The following is a 20,585-nucleotide window of genomic DNA, read 5'->3' on the forward strand; positions in this document are numbered from 1 at the left end:
ATGCTTTTAAAATGCAACATGAAAGGGACACAACTTAATTTAACCATGGGTGTGAAACTGCATAATAGATGCAAATATTTTACTGATGTTTATAACCATATCTTCTCATCCCCTCCACCCCAACTTGCAGTTAATGTTGCTTGTTGTCTCTATATGGGTAGGGTGACCAGATGTCCCGATTTTATAGGGACAGTCCTGATTTTTTGGTCTTTTTCTTGTATAGGCTCCAATTCCTGTCCCGATTTTTCACATTTGCTGTCTGGTCACACTATATGTGGGGGAAAGTATGGTCTAGTTCTTGGAGAACAGGAGGTGGGAGTTTGGGTTCCATTGTCAACTCCCACTGTGAGTCTTTCAGTCATTGAGGAAGTTGCTTAATATTTTTCTGCCTCAGTTTCCCAAGCTGTAAAATGAGGGCGCTAATATGTTCCTCTAGGGGCATTGTTGAGATGTTGGCTGAAAAGTGCTCTAGAAATGTCATGTATTTTTCACCTTTATCTATTAGAACTGGTTGGAAAATGGGTTGGGGCAGTGTTCTCATTTTTTCCTGTTCTCTGTAGAAAATTGTGACTCTTTATCAAAAAACTGAAAATGAAAATGAAAAATTTTCCAATGAAAACTACCAAAAACTGAATTTTGTTTGTTTTGTGTTTTAGCCCCTCTTTCCCCCCCCCCCAAAAAAAAAAAAAAAAAGTGTAGAGGAAAGTGGACACTTTCTGTGAAAACTTTCAGTTAGTCTAAAATCCAATTTTCCACTGGAAAACTTTCCATCAACACTTTTTTCCAATCTGCCCTATTATTTATGATTAAACATCACTGAAATAAGCTATTGTGTTCTGACTGCAGCAGCCTATTGCAGGGCAAATGGTTTTTCATGGATGCTTTATTCTCCCTGTAAAGGAATCGCTGATTGTGGGAAGTAAAATGCTTGTCAGAATAAAATTGTTAGAAATCTTGGCCACATTACAGAAATAACAAAAAGTATAGGAGTGCTCTTTTATATAACTCTGTGTTTGCTTGTTAAACTCAAATGGGTGTTTTCTTGTCCATATGAAAGGCGATTTTCCCATAATTGTGCTGGTTTTATGAGGCTTTAAGTAGAAGGCAAAATGTGTCCACCAGTGAGGGCACTGTCTAGACACTAAAGTATACAACTTGGTATTGGAAGATCTGAATTCTGTTCTAGCCTCTGCTACAGATTTATTGTGGGACCTGGGCAAGTTACTTCACCTTTCAGTTTTCCCTGTCTCTTAAAATGGGGATAGTGATACTGCCTCACCACAAAGGGTCTTTGTGAAGGTTAATTCCTTGATGTGTGAAGCATGTAGGGAGCCTTTGATGGAAGCACTTTGAAATCATTAGATGGAAGATACCAGCTGGTTTGTAATGCCTGGTTATCTAATACTTGGGAAGGAGAGTCATTATACAGAAAGAATAATACCAAGGCCCAACTAAAGGTACATTTATTCCTGATGTACAGAATTAATGTAATTAGAATTCATGCTTGGAAGGCAAGATAATGAACACTTCATTAAGTAAATGTACGTTTTAACTGAAGGCTAAGGTGCTTTTATGCATGACTATTCAACTTATTAATATACACCAAATTGTCACTGTTGGGAAAGTCATAGTGCTATATAACTGTTGGTAACACGGGTACAGATGAGAATTACTAAAGCCTCTGGCTGCTGAAGACTAGAAATTATTGACTTTCCAGGGGAAGCATCGATAGTGCTCATCAAACAGGTACTGTTTTATTTTTTTTCACAATCGCCTTCCTCTGAAGCCTTCATCAAAACAATGGTGCCCGATATTCTTTCCATGTACTAGACTAGTAATTCTCAAGGCAGCTTTTCAATGTTGTTTTACTCTTGGAAGGAGCCTTTTCCAGAATGATACTGCTGCTCAGATAGTGCCTTCACTTCACTTTTTTAAGAAAATCTATGGAGGAGCTGCCACCTTCCTAATAACGGCCTAACATAGCTAAGCTTTGATACTGAAGTCTGTGTAACTCAACACGGGCCCAGGAGTGCATGCCAGGAGATCCTGATGCAGGATTTGGAAACTAGAAGGCATAAATCTTTATCAGGAAAGGTAATCAACTACTGAACAACTTACCAAGGGATGCGGTGAATTCTTCATCACATGGTATCTTTACATTGAGATTGGATGTCTGACTAAGAGAGATGCTTTAGTTCATCCACAAGTTACTGAGTAAAAGTCTATGGCCTGTGTTGTTCAGGAAGTCAGACTAGACACTCCCAATAGTCCCTTCTATCTGTAAAATGTATTCATTATAGATTATATGCTCCTTCAGTTCACATCTTGGGGGCTCCAGGGTAAATCTCATTGAGGTACTCTTGGATTTACACTGGCGACCCTGATGTCAGAATCTGAGCTTGTGCCTCGTTTTCTCTGTAAAGCACCTTGTATATGTACAATACTCTGATTTATGCACATATTATTAAGATGATCTGATCTGGAAGCCAATATTCCTCCTCCATAACTTATGAACATGTAATTTAAGTTTGGATTGTGCATTTTTAAGTCCTGATGGTTAGGCTTTTCAAGCTGTGAATTCCTATCTAGACAGTATGTTAACATATGCTAGTAAATGGCACTGTCATGCTGTGCAAATGCATGATAGAAATCTCTCTCTCTCTCTCTCTCTCAGTTGTAGGGTGCATGGGTTTTCCACTTCTGTGTTTTACTTCACTGGAGTTTAGGATTTTGTTTTGAGAAGTTGGGATGTTGAAATCATTGACCTAGAAACCAAAGAGTCAGGATTGTCATTCTTTTCAATGTTCATAGGCCAGAATAGACCATCTAATCTGACCTCCAGCATAACACAGGCCGTAGAATTTCACCCAGTGACTTCAGCAGTGCAGAGAGTTATTCCTCAGCATGCAACCTGTTAAAAAATTGTCTATGGATTCATCTTACTCTTCTTTGTCTCCTCTTGCTAAGGAGCTTCGTTTCCCTTGGCTTCCAAAAACTCCTGACCCACTTCCCCTATACATAATGTACTTGGTACATTGAAGCTAATAAGGGTTGGAAAAGCTTTCCAAGTGGGAGGTGCGTGAGAACAAGCGGTTAGCAGCTCCAGCAGAGGAGAGATTTTAGTTATACTTGCTGCTGTTTTGATGGTTGCAGAGTCTGTAAAAAGCTTTGATTCCCAGATCCCTAGATTGCATGGCCAATTAATTTTCTCTTGTATCAGTGACTGCTCCTGTGCTACAAATGACTTTTATATTGTGTTACTTCAAATGATTCTCTTTCTAATGTACTGGGGACATGGATAATATTACATAATGGGGCTATTAAGAAAAGAATCTCATATGTTAAGCATTGCAGAAATGAACATCTATAGCTTTAAGTGATAGGCTGTGTCCATTCTGGCTCAGCTCCCACGATCTGTGAAATAAACAGCAAGGATGTCCTCTTCTTAACATTTGTTTATATTTATTGGTGACCAGTAGTATATACAGAGATGAGATATCTCGCTATTTTAATCTGAAATTATAGATGTCCACTCTCAAGTAGTTTAGGGCCAAAATTGCAACTATTTTGTTTTGATGGAGAACATACCTTTGTGGATTTGGGCCATAGGTTTATGGGGGTTTTCGTACACAATCACTTCGGTGATTTTTAAAAACATCAACAGTAGCTATTGTTTACGTAGGACCTACAGTTCTTTTCCTCAGTGGATCATTATGACATCAAATCCACCAGCCTTCAATGTATGGGGACACACCAGCTGCACTGCATTTATGGTTCTAGAGAATGGGGGCCTGTGTGTGTGTGTGTCTGTGTGTGTGTGTATTATGGAGTCACCGGTTGACACTCCATAGTTAAGTTTGAGTTCTGTTTTTCACGTAAGGGATTCAGCCTCTTTTGTTGTTGCCATATCCTCTCTAAATTTACAGCATTTACTCTGTGGGCACAGAATTATTTTCTGAAAATTTACAAGTAAATCGGTTAATTAGTTTCACTTAAAATTAATTATAAACTGGATCCTTTAAGAAATTGAACATCTGTGTCAGTCTTTTTTCTTTATCTAGAATTATCTTAATAACAAAATGAAGCACACTCTTCAAACTTCTCATGTACTACAGTTAAAACTCATTGTGCATAAAATCTTGTGCTTAGGCTACATTTGAAGAAATTAGGTTGTAATTATGTTTTTTGGATGCATTTCCATACCTTAACATGTTTGGATTTCTTTTAAATGTAATCTCAACTCTGAATTTCTTGGGTTTCTAATATTTGGCTTTGGAATAATGCAATATCCTTGTAATGTGTTTCACCCTTAAATTACTGATAGGTACTCTCAATCTCAACATAGTTATTTTTTGTCTGTGTGTGAGCGTGCACATGTATACACACACACTTTCCCACAAATGTTGCTAGCCTTCAGGATTGATTGAGTCCACTGCTTGTTCCTCCATTAGTCTTTGGCAAGAATACAGGAGCGGAGACATTTATTATATTTTTCATTCTACCCATCAGCAATCAAGTAGATGGCCCATTGAAAGTATGTCTATGCAGTCAGACTCAAGTAACAAGTTTACATAGTGTCTGCTTAACCCTAATGCATCTAAAGAAGGAGCACTTGGAGTGATAGAACCAGCATCTGTCACCAAGAGACAAGGCTCATCTAATTAACTGTGAATCAGAGCTTCCCTTTTTGTTTTGTTATTTCAGCATGAGAGATGTCTGAAAGGGGAGAGTGAACAAGGCCTATTAGGTCTGGGTACACTAGGCTCAAGCAGCACTGGGGTCAGTTGACCATTATGCTAAGATTTGTATTGTCTTCAGTGATGAATAGAGTGCAGTGTCACCAGAGTGCTGCCCTAGCATGATGGTCTCCCACTGACAGACAGTGAGGCAGAGACCAGCACTGAGGTGGAGCTGTCTTAGAGACGTTTCTCCAATGACCATACACTCTTCCAGTGGCTTTATTGCTATTGAACGAGTGTGATTAACACTGACAAACAGTGCAAGAAGTTCCTGGTCCAGACCCACTGAACTCAATGCGAGTCCTTTGACTGACTTCACTGGGCTGTGGATCAAATGAATACTCACATCCATTACACTTATTTAATAGCACAGAAACCTTATGATGCCCCCAAATTCGGTACAAAACTGACACACAGGAAGACACGGGAGGTAAACGTGTGAAATTTTAGAAATGGTGGTTATTAAGCATCTCCAGGACTGGATGCTCTGTACCTCTTGTAGTAGGATTACAAGAGTTACATTTTGATGGTAAAAAGAAAAGGAGTACTAGTGGCACCTTAGAGACTAACCAATTTATTTGAGCATAAGCTTTCTGAAACTTGTCATTTTGATGGTATTATCATGTAACACAATCAAAAGAGTTAGAATGTGCCTAGATTCCTGGTGGTAACTTTTTAAAAATTTTCTTGGTGTGTGTTTGCTCCTCCTGTGCAGCGTACAATGTCTTGAATTAAGAAATCCATGTAGCTGCCACGGATGGGATGGGTGAAATCAAGCAATTTGAATCATGTTTGATCTTTTATGTGCGTCACCTTGCAGGAAAATTAATTTGACCTTTTAAAAATGTATAATTGCGAGTCTCTGCGTGGCGTTGGGAAGACTAATAGACATCGACTTTGGTAGTCAGATAAGCTAGTTCTGTCTTCAGTGTAACGTCTTTGTTGTCAATAGAATTACCACTGCAGAAGGCTTCAGAACTATTACTGAGCCAGCAGTGATCTAGTTACTGATTTCATCATAACTATCTCACACATAGCAGGTTTCAGAGTAGCAGCCATGTTAGTCTGTATTCGCAAAAAGAAAAGGAGTACTTGTGACACCTTAGAGACTAACCAATTTATTTGAGCATAAGCTTTCGTGAGCTACAGCTCACTTCATCGGATGCATTCAGTGGAAAATACAGTGGGGAGATTTATATACATAGAGAACATGAAACAATGGGTGTTACCATACACACTGTAACCAGAGGGATCACTGAAGGTGAGCTATTACCAGCAGGAGAGCGGGGGCGGGAGGGGGAGCTTTTGTAGTGATAATCAAAGTGGGTCATTTCCAGCAGTTGACTCATGACTAAAACACCCTATGAATCTGACTTCGCCTTTTGGCCTTTATTTCAGTGTTTAATAAGAGTTGGCTGAATTAACTAACCCCACACAGGCAGAATTCAGTTCTATGATCCTAAGACTCCAAGGGTCCTGCTGTAAAGCCATGGTGCTGGAGCTAGGGCTGCTGGGGGTGCTGCCGAAACCCCTGGCTTGAAGTGGTTTCTTTCACATGCAGGGTTTACAGTTTGGTTCGATGACTCTCAGCACTTCCCCTATACAACTTGTTCCAGCACCCCTGGTACAGCCTCTCCATGTAGCATCCTTATAGGCTGTGCTCTGTTCTCTCACTGATGTACTGGAGTTTCATCTCAGTAATGTACACTGATGCTAATGACGGTTACACATGTAATGAATCCCCCTGTGTGACAAAGGAAGAATGGGATCCCACTGTCCAAGCCTCCTACACAGAGTGTACGTGTCGGTTTCACAGTTTATTTGTGTTAAGTCAGAATGAATAGCTTGAGGATCTGGCCTAATGATCTTCTAGTTTTCTCAGGCAGCTTACATGCTAATTCTATAGTCTGCTGCTCTTCAGAAACAAAGTGTTGTTTCCCTATTTTGATCCAGCCCTTACTTCCTCTCTTACACTTATGAACTGGGGTGTGAGCTAATAGTTAACCTTTCATTTCACTTACAGTATCTTATCACACAGTAATGATCCCCTGCTGATAGCTACACAACAAAGCAAAGCCAGAGACATTAAGGAGCCAGATTCTCATTTCATTTATGCTGGTTTTACACCACTGTCTTAATTGGCATTACTCCTCATTCTCACTAGAATAAGTAAGAGGAGACTCAAGCCCAATGATCCTGTAACACCACCCTGTCCTATTGATCTAATTTCATTTATAACAAATGATTAATATGGACTGAATCCTTTTGCCTGGTGGATAGAGGAGAAACTGCTGTTCACTGTACCATTACTGAATGGCTGCCTTTGAATTGGCTCAGTGATCATTTTTTGTAATGTACCTAAATCAGCAGCTTGTCTTCTATACCAATACCTAGATCTAATGGACGTCCCTTAATTGTTGCTGGCATGCTCCATTGTGCCTAGGTACTGAAGGGCAAGTGGCTCACTGGTTCCACTAATTATGCATTTTGTTGCTCTTGTTGATGTGTTATAGACTTAAACTCCCATTGAAAAAGGTTCCTAACTCACTTAAGCACATTTGAAAATCCCTCTTTAGTCACTTTTTGAAAATAGGACTTAGGGGCTTTTGGAAAATTTCAGCTTCAGAGCCTGAATTTGAAAGAAGCTGAGCCCCCTTAGCTCACACTAACTTCAGTGGAAGCACAGACAGCCCAGTATGTCGTGGGCAGAACTCAGTGTCTGACAGGACTGGGCCCATCAAATGCCTTCAGGGCAGTTATTTCCTAGGTGTCTGTGCAGTAGACACATCTCTAATCTCATTTCTTGAGATGAGACTCAATTGTAAAGTATGACTCTAGATCCCAGTTTCCTCCAAGTCAGGAATGTTCAGCTGCAGGGTTTTGGTCAGATCTTGTTGTGAAGTTTGGATCTGAATTTCCCCCAAAGTTGAGGGATGGTTCTGATCCCAGAGCTTTAGTTAGGACCCATCTATTGAATCATAGATATCAGGCCCTCAGAATCCCCTCCCCTCTCTCTGGGAAAGACGCCCTTAAGAACTTGCCGTATGTGCAATCAGTTAACATTAATTTTCACTTTTGGCCAATTACTGCATGTGTTCCACATCCTGCTTTCTTAATGTAAAATAAATCCAGGAACTATATCAGGTTAAATTCTTTAGAAAAACCCTTGCTGGAAGATATTGGCTGGTGGAACATTTAAAGCATTTATGTTAATATATTACTTGTCTTCTAGCAAGAAAAGCTATTTTGAATCAGAGGCTGAAAATGTATTTGAGCTAATCACGTGAAATCTGATTAACAGATTTATGATGGAGATTTGGACCAGTGTTACTGCAGCAAATGGAATCTGGCAACCTCGGGGGATATGATTGAAAGGGATTCCTACCTGCCCAGATGACTCAGAAAGATTAGTAAATGGGCCTTGAAAAATGGTAACATCTTTTGACTATAGCTGCGGGCTTTGGAGGGGTCAGGACTAGTCATTGCTTCAGCCTATATGTGGAGGAATAGCTATGAGGATGATAAGTCACCCACAGGAGTTGTGCTGTTTTAATGTCAGCTCCCTGTGACTCCACAGTGAGGCCATTGGTGGTGGTACTGGGGCCAAGGTGATCTCCAGCTCGGCAAGGCCCTTGCTAAGGCCACACATGCATTGTATCTGCTAAACTACCCCCCATTCAGTAGTTTCAGCAGCCCTGTCCTCTAAGTTATTTCACTGCCCATTATGAGTTAGCATTCAGGGCTATATTTCTTAGATTGCGCCATAAGGGCCTAATTGCTTAACCCAGTGTGTTGTGTATTTGCTTTCCTCCTGTGAGTTAGCACTGTCCTGTTGGAGAGAGAAGTTTAAATGCTCCTTAAAAGGAAATAATGCATAAGCAAAAGCAAAATTGTTAACACTTAGTTGACCCTCTAATCCCTGATCAACTGCCTGATCGTATTAAAAGGGAACTCTCAAGGCGAATTTAGGCTGTGTGTGAAGAAGCCTGATTCTACAGATTCTTACTCCCACGTGCAGTCCTTATGCAGCTGAGGTGACCAATAAGGAAAAGACCTACAACAAACCATCTTCCACTTACGAGAATTAGGCCCTGAATTTTACAAAACCCAAAGACAGGCAGACAACAAAAAACTTTCCATGTTTTTTTTTTTTTTTAAATGTCCTGAGAAAATAAACGTTCCCCCTCCCTCCTTTCAAGGTGCTTGCACTCCAAACTTTACAGCATTGTGCGTAGAGTCTGAAAATTATAGGAGGGAAATGATTGCTGAGATCAAAGAAGTCAAGCAGCCCCAGCACGAGGCACAATAGAGTCCATGCTGTTATATTCGCTGTGGTAACCTGCAGATTAATGTTGTTTCACTGTGTCCTTGACAAGTATTATATCTGAGGAAAAAATGAAAAAGATAACATTTAAAACAAAGTTTTCATAATTATTTGCAAGGGGTTTTGGTCCCACAATGAGGCTTTGCGGTGAGTGTAGGGCATGGTGACTGTAGAGCTTATTCTCCATTGCCCTGCACCTTGTCTGCTCAGTTACACCTGTACAAAAGGAGTATAAAATGCTACCAGATCAGAAAGATCGTGTCTTACACTCACTGTGCACTGGCAAATGACTGCTGCAGGGCAAAAGAGAACCAGGCCCTCTGTAGATTCATGCAAGGGAAGCAGATGACGTTAATAATTGAGGCAGCATAGTGTGGTGGTTAGAGCATGGGCATGCAAGTCAGCAGACTTATGTTCTAATCCTAGCTTTGCTACAGTATCACTCTATGACCTTGGGCAAGTCACTTCACCACTCTGTGCCTCGGTTTCCCTATGGGGACAATACATCTCTGCCTCACAGGCACAGAAGGTGTTTTAGAAGAGCAAAGTATTAATATAACCATAGAGGATTTTAATGAAAGTTTGCATTCTAAACTCAAGACAAGGCTTTGTCTGTTGCAAGGGAAACCAGATGCAGTAAACCCTTCTAAACTGTCCTTTCTGACAAAAGAATTGGGCCTGATTCTCACTTACACTAAAGCCCTTCACACTCTTTGGCAGAGTAAAAGGGGCCTTAAAGTAGATGTAAATGTAATGTATTCATTTTAAGACCCCCTTTTTGCTCCCAAAGAAGTGTAAAGGGGCTATACTGTAAATGAGAATCAGGCCCATCATTATCAAAGTGCAATGCACAGAAATATCTGTCAAACTAAATGTTTACATTCCTAATAAACAAATATTCTGTGCCATGTGGCTGCTTTTTCCTTAGAGTTTAATTGTGGAAGGAAGTTTCCAACTGGGAGCTAATGTTTTCTCAGGTTAGGATTGGGAATACTGAGCTAGATTGGTTCTCCTTTCATTAATGAACGGGTGGAACCCAAGTATCTATTCTGCTGTTGAAAGTCTCTCTCCATAGCCAGGTTCCTACTCAGAGCTCTGACAGCTGAGCCAGCTTCAGAAAAAGGGATTTTCAAGACCAAGATGACTATCCCTTCCTTAGGCAAAATCAATTTGGTACAGGAAATAGTAGCAGTCACAGTGACTACCTTTTAATGATCTGGCTGCAGGATGAAGAAGCGTTTTAATGTTTTTCCTTAAAGGAAACCTCTTACATGAGTTCATAATCTAGGAAGGTATTCTTGAGCTTTTTTCTCTCCAAATGCAAATGGATGCAAGTCGCCTAAGAATTGCAATAGTCTGATATAAAGCTATACTCTGATTCAGTTGAGGAAACTGCTCTTCATCTTGATGTGTATTCTTTCCTCAAACAGAGCAGCTAATACAATACCTGATATCTCACCCAGCTCAGTTATCATGCCAGGATGTTGCAACATTGCTGTGACCTTGTGGACATCAGATTTTTTTCTTAGCTGGACTCTTCTGGTCATTCAGAATTTCATGGCAAGAGCAGGGATAGAGCACAGATCATCATGCTCCAAAAGGACTGGCTCTTACCACTTGTGCTGCAGGAGACTCTCCTTTACCTGTCAGTAGTAGAGGGGCTATGACATTCAATTGAACTGTTCTGATTCCATCGAGTGGAGGGCAGTGCTACATAACACAGGCCAGTTCATTACAGTATTACTCTTCAGCTAGTCGTTCTACTGATTTGTCAGTGCTTTTATATTCTCCAGTGTTTAGAGGAGGTGTATTATAACTCAGTTACCTTGATAATGATACCTTGTGTCTATGGGATCTGTTTCATAAAAGTGCTTAATGGGTGTTAAAATTAAGTCCTTTGAAAGAAGGTAGTTTCCAAAGGTCTTAATAAATAAGGCACGAAGAGGAGAAGTGACCAGCTCAAGGGCAGTTGCAGACTGAGGAATAGAACCTAGGAGCACTAACTCCTAGTCTCTTGTTCTGACAAGTAGACGATATTCCCATTCTGTGATTAAACTAGGTACATACAACTTGGAATTAAATCAATTCGTTCCTTTTTGATATGGAGTTAGAGGGGGATGTGCCCACTGCATTGTGTGGTGGTGGGGAGTTGATATTATCTTTGCTAGTTTCACAGCAGAACTAGCTGCATTTTGAACCATAAAAATGCTCCTTCCCAAGATTTCAGGTAATCTTTTTCCTGTGCAATGCATAGTAATATCAGTGTACAAAACCCGGACTAAAGGTCTGTAGTCTTTATGGGGCCTTGGGAAGCCGAAATGGTTCCACTCAGATCACATCAAGATTGAGGAACTTAGTTTTCACATGAAGCAGAAACTCAGCTTGAGAAAAACCACAGAAGAAAATTCAAGTGGAAGCAAGAAGTATAGCTAGCAATTTAAAATTGCTATACACACATGCCAGCTGACCTATTGCCTCTCCTCCCTGTTCACAGTGCAGCATACGCCTGGTCTCCTGAGGCATTGTGCACAACCTGACTGCTAACACAGAAGGGGCAGCTAGAGATCTAGCAGCTAGCTGCCATAAGAAATGTCGTCCCTCTACCACTACACGCACATCAGAAGGCTACATGCTACTTGAGGGTCATGCATTAAAACTTCTGACAGCTGAGCAGAGGAGAGAAGTGTGAGCAGGCTCCAAATCTGAGCTGGCTACATTAGGGAGCAGGATGGTGGGTGGTTTTCAAGGAGCCAACGGCTACTTTACCTGTAGCCACGGCATCATATTGAGTGGCGCTCTGCCCCTTCTTTGCCCTGACCACCACAGGACTGGTCTGTCTGTCCCACCCCTCTCCCAGTTGGGAAATACTGGATTATAGTGTGACAATTAATTAGGTATCTGGACATCTTCTGTTGCTTAAGTGTCAATTTCAGACCATGTATTATATACACTTGTGGTTGTGTGAAACATATCAATGTCATCCCTGCTCTTTCTCCTCTTTGATTCAGTCTGTGTTGGTAAAGGGCTCAGAATTGCTGTACGTGTTGATTTTTTTTTTTTTTAAAGCTTTTCTGACTCCACTTGCTCTAGAGCCTGAATTTAAGTGAGGGTGGGAGGGGAACCTTGTGGCACCATTTTAAATAACGTGTAATGATGCAATTAATGCCTTATAAGGAATGAATGCTGCAGGGATCAGAAGGCTCCAGCTGCGCTGTCTGTTACCCCTCTAAAATTGATGGACTGTATCATTGTAAGAAGCCTGTTGCAATAAAGCCACAAATAACATCTGAGAAAATCAAAGATGCTTTCAACAAACTTCAACCTTCTGAGCTTTTAATGAGGGGATGGGGGGAATATTTTCAAAGCATGCAGTTTGCACAAAGAGCTAGAAACATTTTTCTGGATGGTAGGTTTATAAATTGTTAGGATAGGAAACCAGCAGCATGGTGTCTGTACAAAGGGTAGACTTCTACTGGTGCTATTAAATTCTGGGATTTGGAGCTGGTGGCTCCAAGATTGCAGAGTTAAATAAGTTCAGCATCAATATCTTGTTTCCGTTAGAATGGACTCTGTTAAAATTAAAGTGCATTGGTAAAGATGTTGATGCCCAGTGACATCCTTGAACAAATTAATAACAAACATTACTTATTCCTAAATTTTTGAAGATTTTGCAGAGGATTTTGCTGCACAAACCCCCTTAGTCAATGGAAGTTATAACTTAATTCCATGAATCTCTGAAAATTTAGGAGCCAGGATAAGCAAAACATCGGGCCTATTCCCAGACTGAAGAGCAGAGACATTACATGACTCCACTAATACTAACAGGAACTGCCCACCGAAATCTGCTGTGCAGCACTCCATGGATTTGACTCATCTGTGTCAACAGTCCAAGAAAATTATTTAGATTAAGGACACTCTTTTCCTGGTTCACCAAAGGAAATTGAGCCAGGATCTGATTTTAGTTGCTCTTTGTGATGCAAATATCCGATCTGAATGGTGACCTTTCTCCATATAGTATAATTGCTCCATTGCATTGACATCTGTGATTAAAGAGACTGTACCTAACGTTAAGTTAACAGAGCCCCCAGTGCATTCCTTCATATTCACCTGTGCATGCTACTTGGCTGAAAAATGGAAAATGATCCTGAGACTATTTAATATACATTCCTTCTGGGATCCTAAGTATCCAATCCATGAGTAATTAAACATACTGTAAATATGCACCATCTCCCATAAGAGGGCTTTTTGTAGCATAGTCTTACTGGTCCCCTTCCTATGCTTTACAGAAGCTGAATGTAACAAACAGTAGAGGTGTTCATTGGGAGCTTCTACACCAAAAACACAAACCTCTTCCTCTTGAACTAAAGGAGAACTTTTTAGCTGTAAGAAGCAGACTGTTTATAGATGCTGAAGCCAAAAACTGGAGGAAAGCAAGGCTACATGTGGGAATCCAATGTACTACTGCTGTGTGTTATGAAGGGGTGATCAGCAAGAGGCTTATTGGGCCAGTAGTCTGCAAACATTTGGACCGGTGGGTGTCCATGAAAGCTTGCATTTTGTTACCCAGGAAAGCCTGCATCATGCTTCAAGGTGATGTTTTGTTATAAGAGACACAACCTGACCAGCTTTATTGCTTATACAATGCATGGAGATGTTTTATGGCATTGTAAAGCTTAGGAGTGTATACATTGTCTGGCTGTGATTTTTTTTTTTTCCCCTCAGGCTTCTGTCTTCTCTCTCAGGGTTTATCTACGTCACTAGAATCCCTAAGTAAAGCTGCAGGCTGGTCATGTACTGTCAGTAGGCAGCAGTGAGCAATATATTAGCATGTACCCCTCGGTAAACAACTTGATTAAGTTCACTTGGTGGGAACATTTAGACTTTGTTCCGAACACAGATATGGAGCATATTGAGCACTGTGTATTAAATGTGTATAATCTGAACTGAGAGTGGTGGGGTGAAGACCCTGTCAGAGGGGTCAGGTGCAATAGTATTTTGAAAATGTTTGACGATGACGCATTCTCAAGGCAAAGCTTTTCTCTTCAGAGCAGTGACTGGCACAAATGACTCAGCAGAATCAAGAGGGAATAGGGGGTGATGCCACCAGAGGTAGGAACATTATCCCAAATCTCCCTTCGGTTTGGGCCAAGAACTTTTTAACAAGGTGCTCCTGTGAGTTGCCTCTCCAGCCAGTCACTGGTAGGCAGCCTGGATGGCAGAGGGGCCTGGCAATAGGGCCTTTCACAGTTAGATATTCAAATCTAGCCCAGTTCTGAAGTGACCAAAAGTTATTACAAGCTGTTGTGTGATTGATGTGAAGTGAGTGAATCAGCTCAAGTCTGGTTCTCGTGGACAGAATTGTCACCATCACAAATGACACTAATGCGGAGTAGCAGCAGAGAAGTGAGGCCTCGAGGACTGAAGAAGGATAGCAGACTGAACAGCCCTAGATGTGATCCCTTCCAGATCAGGGTGATGCAAAGTCTTTTGGTGACACAACACTGGGGAAACTTGCACTGCTGCTGCCTATGTTGCAGCTGAAGAGTTGACTTCAATCTCCAGGGCTCTCAGTCTGTACAGACTTTAATTGGGACTCACTTTACGTGAAAAATATATAAAGGTTTTTTGTAGTGTCTATTTGATATGGTTTCTTTTGTGTTTTAATTCACACATCTGCTAGACTTTGGGCAACACAATACAATGTATTCACTCTGAGCTGCACCAGACTACATGCTAGAAATGGAAAGATAGACGACCTAACGGAAAGCATCGCTCATCTGGTGCAGGATTGTTTCCCTGCAGAATATTTTCTAGTGCCTTGTCCCGTCCAGTTTTAAATATCTGACATAAATAAACTATCTCACACACATGATTTGCAAGAATGTGTTCGCTCATTAAATCCTAAGTCTGTCATCACAGTGTAATGATTCTGGGTCCCCCCCCCCCCTCCATCCCATAGCTCCATTTTTAATTTGTGTTACCTATGTACTGTGGCAATCCTAGAAAGAGCAAGTTTAGACAATGTAGTTTCTCCATTTGACTCTTCCTGTTTGCTCAGAAACTGCAACAGAAATCTTGAATTATCAGTCAGAATACCCCGGAAGAAACTATTGAATGGGTAACAGAATAAACCCTAGCGATGGGTGACAGGGTCCCAACACAGGGCAATAGCCTCTTTCGCTCACATCAGTGATAGCATTCAATACTTTCCCTGTGTTGTTTCTGCACTGCATTTTGACCCTAATGCAGCAGTCCATGCCTATTCAGAAAAATGCTTGAGTGCATGCTCAATTCTAGGCAAGTGCTTAAAGTTAAATATGTGGCTGAGGACTTTGCAGAACATTATTAGTATGGTGATTTATTGTTTGTATTGTAGTAGCGCCTAGGAGCCCCAGTCATAGACCAGGACCCCATTGTGCTAGGTGCTGTACAAACACAGACCAAAAAGACAATATCGGTTCCAAGAAAATGGATTTAAGCACTTTGGGTCTGATCCTGCTCGTTTCAACTAACGGGAGCTCTTCCACTGAGTCCAGTGGCAGCTTGAGCAGGCCCTTGATTAAATGCTTTGCTGAATTTGGGCTCTTATGCCTTATTAGGCAGGATTACATAGTGTCACAGAGAGTAAAAAGCTTCTTTTTCTCTACATGTTTTTCTTTTTTATGAGGTTTCTGAGCCAAGATGAACCATTGAATCCTAGAAGGCCCATCAGGGAAATCTGCAAAAAAAAAAAAAAGATCATACTACTAAAGATGTCGGCAACAAAATAATTATTTTATAAAGAGACATTTCAGTTTAAGCATAATCGGAGGGCAGTTTTCTCCTCCTTCTGTCACTGGTTCAGATCTGAATATTGCTTGACCTGTATTTTAGACAAGTGTCATTTTTGGGAGGGGATTTCACAGCTGGGAGAAGGAAAGAAGGAATTATTTCTCCTTGGTATTAGTTTAAAAATAAAATGCATGGTAGCTGGGTTTAAGTTGCTCAGGGTTGACTATGTCCCAGTGGAGACAAACTAGTAAGCAGAGTGCAGGTGAAGTGGTCAAAAATGAAGTATAAATTCAATTTATTATAGGGGTATCACCATGTGGTGTGTAGGTATGGGGGTGTGTCTGTTATGGTGGCAGTGTGGATCAGTTTGATTAAAGTGATGCACACCGCTACCCTAATGCAATAACTAACTCTCTCTCTCAAGATCCAGCTGATCTGCACTGTTACCATAGTACGATAATAGTCATACCCCACTCTGAAGAGTTTGCAGCTTAATGAAAACAATAAATAAATAAATGTCTAACTCCTAGGCCCCACTTCTGCCTTCTCACAGAGGAATTATTGCGAGCTCCAAGTGTTCAAAAATCATGAGTTTGGACCACTTAAATGATACTGACTTTAAAAAATACTGTTTGTTCTTTGTATTTGCCTTCTGGGTGTACTTGGGTCATGTTTTCAACCTTTCTTCCACAACCATGAGAACTAGAGACTTATTTTTGTTCTTTAGGTGAGAAACTCCGGTTTCATTTAATCACATGACTCTAGGAGCTGCACCATTAAGCAAAATGCTAAATGTGGGGGGAGACTTAGTAAAGTCACGAGAGCTGGGAACTCTACAAAGGTGCAACTCCCATTGATTTCATCTGCATAAGTGAGGGTACCAGTATGTTTCTGGAATATAGATATTTTGAGTAAAATTCAAAAGTGAGTCTGATTGTAAAAGGAGTTTGTTCTGGTGTAACTTACATCCTCTTCCAGCCCCTACCTTGCCCATTTCTGCCCTCACTTACACATGTATGGTCTCACGTATGTGAGGGCAGAATTGAGCCCAGTTACATGAGAATATTATAATACCTGGCTCGCATGTAGTGCTTTTTCATCTGTAGATCTCCAAACATTTCATAAAAGAGGTTAGTTATACCCATTTTATAGATGGAGAAACTAAGGCACAAAGCAACATGTCTTATCCAAGGTCACCAGGCATTCCAGTGGCAGAGACAGAAATAGAACCCAGGTCTCATGAGTCACACTCACATGATTTATTCACTGGGCCACCCTATTTTTTTGAGCTACAACTTAATCATGCATTGATAAACACCACTGAACCTTGTTCCCCAGCTGGGTAAATATTAGGTAGGGTGGAACTGGATTCCAGTCTGTTACTTAGCAAATGGCATTAGATGTAAACACAATATATCTGTCGTCTTATAAAAATATTTGCTTACCTCTCTGGTCACTCTTGGTATTAAAAGCACATTTAAAGCAGATTGGTTCAAAAATTGGTAGTACATTTTTTTTAGGGTAGAGCTCTAACGAGGGAGATGCATGTTGGATTGATATATAACCATTATAGTTCCACAGAAGCAGCATTGTAGTGAAGGCAGATTTGACTTGGCTAAGGGGTATAAATAGCTGAGCAGCAAGACCAAGAGAAGTGGCAATAGATATGATTGCAATCCATACAGTTATTACAATCTCACCCTAACAGGAATTAGGCTCTCTACATTTTATATATAGAGAGAGAGTTCCTATTAAGGTGAGATTGTAATCACATCTATTGCCACTTCTCTTGGTCTCGCTGCTCAGTTGTTTATGCCCTTTTAACCAAGTCAGATCTGCACTCCATCCTTTTCCTTACTGGGAATTGCAAATTAACTTCAGCTTTATATACACTATTTCTTTAGCAAACTAACATAAACCTGGGTACAATTTACTGTGTTACTATTTTCATGCTTTAGGGGAGGAAAAAAGCCTCAGCTTTCAGGGCAAATTGTTGTAAAAATGTTACCCAGTGCTTTTTTAACATTTATTTTTATGAAAGAACCTGGGTTGTTGGGTTTTTTTTGTAGTCTTCAATAAATGCCTTTAAGTTCCTGGGGCAGGTAAGGAGTCACTGTTGCTTTAACAAGGGCTTCTTTGCCCTGGCTGAAGACCGAAATCTAAATTTAGAAAACAGAATGTTGTTGCAGATCTCCTTATTAAGACCCCTACTGTTTCAGCAAAGCCTGAACCCAGCAACCCTGGATAATATGAAACAGGAGTCACTTATATGGAAGCAGGCAACAGGAAAGGGAAATGACTTACCTGTGACTAAGGTTCTCTGAAGATGGCATCCTTTGTAGGTCCCTTGGGCCTCACGCTTTCATGTGTGAGATTCCGGAGCATGTTGAGATGGCAGTTTTTTGAATCCTTCCACTGTGGAGGTTGGTGCACGTTCCTCTATCATAGAGTTGGGGCAAATATCTGAAAAGCAACTTTGGGCAAATATCCACACAGATTCATTTCTGCAGCATTCACTCCCTTTTTGTGTTGGCTTTCTCAGGTGTTCTGCCCAGCAAATAGGAAGAAGGAGAGACAATGCATCAAGTGGACTGGATTGGGAATCAGAAGATGTGGATTGTGTTCCTGGCTCTGTGACTGTCCTGGTGTGTGAGTAAGTCACTTCTCTCTGTGCTTCTGATTTCCCCTCCCACCTTTTGTCTGTCTTGTCTATTTAGACTGTCAGTGCTTCGGGTGGGGAGTGGAGGCTGTCTCTTACTGTATGTCTGTGCACAGTTGGGGGGCCGTGATCTCAGTTGTGGCCTCTAGGTCCTACAGTAATAAAAATAACCATTGACTATAGAGTAAATGCTTAGTCATCTTAGTATGATGGAGGCTACCTTCACTAAACTTGTAAGAAGATACTGTGTAGGTAACAACATGGACAAAATGAAATAGTGTGGGGACTGGTGGTTTTAATGGTAGTGTTTATGCCTAACCTCATAACCTTGGTCCTCTAGAGCTCAGGGAGAATGATCTCTGTATAGGGAGTAAACACTGAAAGGGGAGGAAAATACCTTTTGGTTGCAACCTCCTCTATGCAATGAAGGAACAGCATTCTCTAAGCGAAAACACTTCATCCAGTCCTCCTTGGGTGTTAGGATGCTGCTGCTGAGGCCCCTTGTGAGTGAGTTGAAGGGGCAATCAGCAGGGTTTCGGCAAAAGCTCTGAGAATAATTTAGGAATGAAAAATAAAAGAATGAGTTTAGATGCAAAATGTGCCCCTTCTATAGCCTGGGGACAGGGATGTAGGAAGAAGTGGAAAAAAGATACTATAACTTTGACCTCAGTCTTGTTTCATGGACTTCAGGTCAGGCCTAATGCAGCAAAATGCTAGATGTCTGGTGTGCTATCCAGTATCCCAAAGAAATGCCACAAGGTTTAAGAATTCTACTGAATAAAACAAAATCACAAAGCAGAACTGTGTAATTGGTGCTTTTATCAACTTTCATGCAAAGGGCCTGATCCCAAGCCCATTGAAGTCCGTGGAAGGACTCCCATTGATTACATTGGGCTTTAGATCAGGGCTGAAATACAAATGCCAAAAATGGTGTGCCCAATTCTCCTCTCATTGCTGTAAATCATGGGCTTCAGTGGAGTTGCACTGGCTTAGGGAAAGGAGAATCAGGGAATGTGATTCTCCTACAGGCTAAGGATTCTCAATAGATTTTTCTCTCACTTCTGATATTTGTTTTTGCTGTGACTCTCGGGCATCACATATGGTCACCAAACACACATAGTCTCCTAAGGACCGTTGCACCAACCAGAGTGACCATGGTTGATGGCCTTGCATCGAGCATTGTGTAACGAAGTTCCCAGATCTGGTTCAATCCTGCAAATCCATGAATCTTGGTAGGTGGGGCCCATGGGTGGTGGCAGGTAGGGTCTCGAAGGAGAGTTTGAGAGCACGGTGTGCTGGACTATTTATGTCCATCCTGGTGACATGGCCAAAGAGAATGCAACACTGCTTTTGAATGTAATTATAACATTTTGCACAAAGTCAAACCACTTTGTGCTCAGGATTTGGCACTGACCACATATGGAATACCTCTAGCTTCTTCAAGTCTGCGTGTAAGAGGGTCCAGGTTTCTGACCCATACAGAAAATACAGGTAGTACACAGGTGTGATAGATGCCGAACTTTTTCTTAGCACAGAGATATTTTTGCATCCATAAGCAAATGCATTCATGCAGGAGGCAACGAGACCTATTCGTCAAAGAACATCTGGTTTGCTGCAACCATTTGAACTCTGCTTGCAGTGTAGGTCGATGAACTCATCAGTGCTCTCCAGGGTACTTGACCCCACCTGCACCAGTGGTTCTGGTGGCCCAGCTCCAAGGTTCTGGACCTTAGTCTTCTGCCATGAGATGTTCAACCCCATAGTGAGGACACAGTTTTGGAGACCTTGGAGGGTGGGGCTGAAATTCTCTGACTTTTCCATATACATAAGGTAAAAGCAGCAAGGAGACTGCTACAGCACTGGGAACTAGCTAGGTCAGGTAGATGGGTGTTTCACTGGTGAGAGAACTAATTGGCTAGCTCTGCAATCTGCTATTATATGTTCTGGTTCTTTCCCAAAGATGGCAGGCAACTAGTCAATGCCTGTATTAAGATGTTTAGGACCATAAATTTATATTGACCCTATGGGAACAAAGCAGTAGGAGAATAGGTGTACTTACAGAACCCTTCTAAAGTCTGGCTTAGGAAAACAT

General features: G+C 41.1%; 1 protein-coding gene across 1 annotated transcript in view; it reads left to right on the forward strand.

Moving 5' to 3' along the window:
* YPEL2 (yippee like 2) overlaps window positions 1–18,426 on the forward strand; it is a 93,788-nt gene extending 75,362 nt beyond the window's left edge. The window contains exon 8 of the transcript XR_005222652.2: window positions 18,377–18,426. The gene's annotated coding sequence lies outside the window, so the exon portion shown is untranslated. The remainder of the gene's footprint in view (window positions 1–18,376) is intronic.
* Window positions 18,427–20,585: the final 2,159 nt, after the last annotated feature.

The sequence above is a fragment of the Chelonia mydas genome, chromosome 17 (genome assembly GCF_015237465.2).
Source record: "Chelonia mydas isolate rCheMyd1 chromosome 17, rCheMyd1.pri.v2, whole genome shotgun sequence".
Taxonomy (NCBI): Eukaryota; Metazoa; Chordata; order Testudines; family Cheloniidae; genus Chelonia; species Chelonia mydas.